This window comes from Lynx rufus, unplaced genomic scaffold (assembly GCF_022079265.1).
Source record: "Lynx rufus isolate CCGP_SWC_20201006 ecotype Redwood Valley unplaced genomic scaffold, mLynRuf1.p SCAF_10, whole genome shotgun sequence".
Taxonomy (NCBI): Eukaryota; Metazoa; Chordata; class Mammalia; order Carnivora; family Felidae; genus Lynx; species Lynx rufus.
Window position 1 is genome coordinate 36285387 of NW_025814824.1, and position 5048 is coordinate 36290434.

The 5048-nt window shown below is 36.3% G+C and overlaps 1 non-coding gene across 1 annotated transcript; it reads left to right on the forward strand.

Moving 5' to 3' along the window:
• The first annotated feature begins 2074 nt into the window (after nt 1-2074).
• On the forward strand, nt 2075-2180 carry LOC124505318 (U6 spliceosomal RNA). The gene has a single exon (XR_006960616.1). It is a non-coding gene; the product is annotated as a U6 spliceosomal RNA (small nuclear RNA).
• The last annotated feature ends 2868 nt before the right edge of the window (nt 2181-5048 follow it).

Below are 5048 nucleotides of genomic sequence, written 5' to 3' on the forward strand. Positions count from 1 at the left end.
CTATCCCTTATAAAGCAAAATAATCTCTGTTTACCAAAAGCCTATCAAAATTCTCATTCCTGGGGAATATTTTCGTATTTTCATACTAAGAATAGTGGTTGACATTTATTGGGTGCTTACTCTTACTGTGTATGAGGCAGTGGGATGACATTTGTGTAATCTTGTTTAACCTTCACAACAATTTTCAATAATACAGATTTCAGAAACCTTCCTAGATGAGAAAATTGAGATTTGGGAAAGTTAATTATTCATTCAAGTAAAAAACTATAAAGGGCAAAACAGATTTTTCACCAGTCTAATATCAACATCAATTCTCTTACGAACCAAATAAACAGGTGCCTCAGTGGCTCAGTCAGTTAAGCATCCAACTTTGGCTCTGATCATGATCTCACAATTCTTGGGTTCAAACCCTGCATCAGGCTGTCTGCTTTCAGCACAGAGCTGGCTTTGGATTCTCTGTTCCCTTCTCTGTCTGTGTCCCCCACCTCTCTCTCTCTCAAAAAAACTAAATAAATAAATAAACATTTTTTTAAAAAAAGAACCAAATAAACCCTCTTCTTCCTGTGCAGTCATTGCTCAGTATTAAAGCTATCTATCAGGAGATCTGATGATATCACACACTAAAGCATTAAGGACTGACAATACATTAACTATCAGTTAAAAGGTTACTCTGGATGGATATATTTTCACTTTGAAATAGGTTACTTTGAACAAAAATATATTGAACTGACTGAAAGAAATTCTAATGGTGAATTTCACACCCTGTGACAGGTAAATGGAGTAGATAATTTGGGACTGGAGACTTTTTCAGAGTTAACAACCTTAATATAACTTTGTTCCAAGTTTCATTTTCAAATTCATCTATATGCTTGCCCTTTTAAACCCTATAAAATATTCTCCTCTTTAATTAATTCAATTATTCAATTCATGAAGGTTTTTTGAATATCTACTGTGTGCCAGATACTGTTTTAGACTTGGAAGTAAGTGACTTCAGAAAATTCACAACTTATTGAAAGACAAAGACATTTAAGCACATAATTATAGTAAAATAAGGTACACAGCATAAGAGAGGCAGTTACTACAAAATTGGAATGAAAGGTACACATAACTATTTAGGTTAAGACATTAGGAAAACCTTCACTGGAACAGCTACAGTTAAACAAGAGTGGGGTGGTGGGATAGGAACACACCTGGGGTAGGGTACAGCATGGTAAAAAGAAATTTACCAACTGGAATAGTTTGTGTAGAGAATTGTACACAGAGCAAATAACATATGCAAAGGCATGGAGGCTTGAAAAAAAACTTTTTGGGAGAATGAAGATTACCAGTATGTTGATGGTGGGTGGCTCTTTAGAAGCTTCCAGAATACTGTTACTTAGATGAGCCAACTTAATTTAAAGGGGATAATTCAAAGACAGAATAAAACCAGGAAATGTGAAAAGAATAAAAATTGGGAGGTGGGGGGGAGGCACCTGGGTGGCTCAGTCAGTTGAGCATCCAACTCTTGATTTCAGCTCATGTTCTCAGGTTTGTGTGATGGAGTCCTGTATCAGGCTCCATCCTGAGTGTGAAGCCTGCTTGAGATTCTCTCTTTCTCCCTTTGCCTCTCTCCCCCACTATGCTCTCTCCCTAAGAAAATAATATAACTAAATGCATACATACATACATACATATTTTTTTAAATGAGAGGTGGGAGAAATTTAAAAATAACTACTGTCAGTAAGAACTCATGTTTAGCTTAATATTATTACAGATAGTTATATGTTATCTATCTGCCTGTCTGCCTATCTATTTATCTATCATCTATCATCTATCTATATACATTTATATGTACTTATGTGTGTATACGGGGGTAGTATACAAATATATATTCCTTTGGTCTATCAGGTGAGAAAGCCTAAAAGAAATGACACCCCACTAACAATGAGCACACCTTGGGCCCAAATCGTAGTTTTGAGGAATATTCCTTGGTGAATGGCTGATTTTAGAACTAGGGAAGGAAATATATAAGATGAGACTGGAGAATTTTGCTGTGCCAAAAATAAAGGCAGGGCTGAAAGAAAAAGGAAAACAAAATCACATTAGTGTTTACTTGTATGAAAATTAGAATAATACAGAGAAGACCAGCATGGCCCCTGCTCAGTGATAACATGCAAGTTCATGAAGTGATCCATTTAAAACAAATAAACAAACATTATTAAGGTTTTTCAAAGAGACTCATGAGCTAATGGAAAGCGTTCCCACTGGCCGAAGTTGAATAGAACAATTAGAGCAACAAAATAAAATAGTATTGAATTATAATGCAAAGTATAAAATAAGTGTCCATGAGTCCATAAATATAAATAAATGATTTAATGAATTAATGATTGGAGGAAGAAGAAATAAATCTTCCATACAGATTTTATTTAGATTTTCTGCCCTAAAATATGAGAAATATAACTCCCCACTCATGACATGTGGACTGTGCATAGACACTTTGTTCCAAAGAGTAAAGAATAGAAATGGGGAGAAAAAAGTAACTTCACAGTCAGGAAAATTACAAACATTCATCTAGAGAATGAGTGGTCATGGTTAACATCAGCAGTCACAGATCATGCTGATGCTGTGTACTCTTGATATGATATAATGAAAATGACACATCCTCTGTGATCTTCCTCTCTCAAACCCAAGTCTATTCAGGAGAAAAACATGACACAAGTCCCAATAGAGGGGCCTCCTACAATACCTGACCAGTACTCCTCAAGAACTCCCAACATCATGAAAGAGTAAGTTTGAGAAACTCTTCATAGCCAACAGGAGCCTAATGAGAAATGACAAGTAAATATGTGTGGTATCCTGGATGCGATCTTGAAAAAGAACATTAGGTAAAAACTAAGGACTTACCAATGATCTCTTCTTCTAATAACTATTTCTTACTGTTTTTTTTTTTTTTTGAGAGACAGAGAAAGAACACAAGCAGGGGAGAGGGGAAGAGGGAGAGAGAGAATCTTAAGCAGTCTCCATGTTTAGCCCAATGTGAGGCTCCATCCAATGACCCTGAGATCATGACTTGAGCTGAAATCAAAAGTCAGACACTCAATCAACTGAGCCAATCAGGTGCGACCTTACTGATTTTATTTTCAAAGTGAACTTTCTATAGTTTGGTGTCATACAATATTGGATAATATGCTTTAAGGAGATGTTAACCAAGAGTTCCTGAGAAGCTGTGTGCTGCGGTGAACTGGTAATGAGTAAATTGTATTTTTGTCCCATTTGTGGCTGTGAGACTGTGACAAGTTATTCTCCCCTGTCTAGACCTCAATTCCCCATGTTAGCTTGAACCTTTATTTGCTTTTTATAGGATGCATCCATATAGGAGCTCCACTGTAGGATCTGAAGGTCATGTCCAGCTATAAACAATATATAAGGAATTGTAGAGCCTCCAAGGCAGTATCCCATCACCAGGAAAAATAAACTCCAAACTCACAAGGCACAAAAAACTGTTTCAAGGTCTAATGGAGAATGAAGAGAAAAGGGAAATTGAAAAGCCTAGTGTTAAGTATCACATTATTTATAACCTACTCTTCACCAGTGTGTGCCTAAATCTGAGTAGAGGGATTTGGTAGAAAGTTCAGATAAAGGTATTTGACTCAAATCTCTAAAAGTCAAAGCACTGCCTAGGGACGCATGGATTAGCAGAGTTAGGGAGTAAGATTCTTTCCCCACATATGATGAGAACACACTGTATTTCTTTTTGCATTAAATTCTCAGAAATCTCAACTTTCTTTGCCAGTTCCAACAGTTCTGAGGTATTAACACATCAGTATAGTTTACATCCAATGAGGCACAGTTTGGCACTGACTCAGTGTGATTTTGGCAGTTACCAGAGATGGCTTTGCAGAGATGACACAGACATGGAGGTTTGGATGCTTTGAATTCCATTGTGTATGCTCTTATAGACTAGCTCAGAGAAGGGTAGGGCCTTTCTTTGAGTTTGAGACATATATAGAATGAATAGAATGGATTCTGATGTCCTACAATGGTAAACAGGATAGACTCAAGAAAATAATATTTGTTATTATTATGCTTAAGCAATGAAAGTTGAAAAACAGAAAATAGGGGATTTCAAAGTGATTAATCACTGAAACTGGGGTTACTCTCATAAAAGTGCTATGCTTTCTGATCTTAAACTCTGAATTTTTGGCTTCTCCCATATCTCCTGAGAAGATCTAAGAATATTCTTATGTAGCATAAGGGCATTCCAATACCCAGAGTGAAAAACTCTTAACTGAATGAGCTAAGGTTCTGCCTACCTATAAAAATTTATTGGCTCTAAGCCAGGGAGGTTTATTATAGGAATATTGTTGCTGACTCTCTCGATTGTGAGGAAATGAAGGGAAAAAAAAAAAGCAGACACAAATCCTTAGGAGCAGCTGAAATTACAGCTTGGTCATTTGAAGAAGGTCATACTGCTTTGCCATTCTTAAACTAATAGAGAAATATTAATATTCTGAACCTTGGCCCTCTGCCAAGTTTCCATCCAAAGTTTCCCAAGTTAACCATTTACATGTCAGTCACTCATAAACAAACAAACAAACAAACAAACAAACAAACATTTTGCTTGTCTGAGATCCTTGACAGCATGACCAAGATTGAAAGGAACTCTAACAGAAAGAGGGAAAAAAGCTGTTTCTACTACTGGAAGTCTACTCTATTCAGCTCCTCCGTAAAATTGCCAGGAAATAAGGCATTGATGTAGTTCAGTTTGGGAGGGAGAAGTTAAAAGAAAATATTGGGATAGAATGAGTATTTTGCAACTGAATTGTAGGCAGTCCGAGGGAAAAAGAGATAAGATATCAAAGACTCGCAGGGCACTTCAAATGTAAGCCCTAATAAAAGAAAAACATATACAGAAATGAGTGATAAAACTTAAGTTTTTTTTAAAGGGAAACTGATTGTAGACTACTTGTCAATCAAGGAGTGCCATAGGCGAATCAGATGGAAAGAAAGTCCACATCGGCTAGAAAAAATTTGATTGTATTAAATTGGTGGCATTTGCAATACAAACA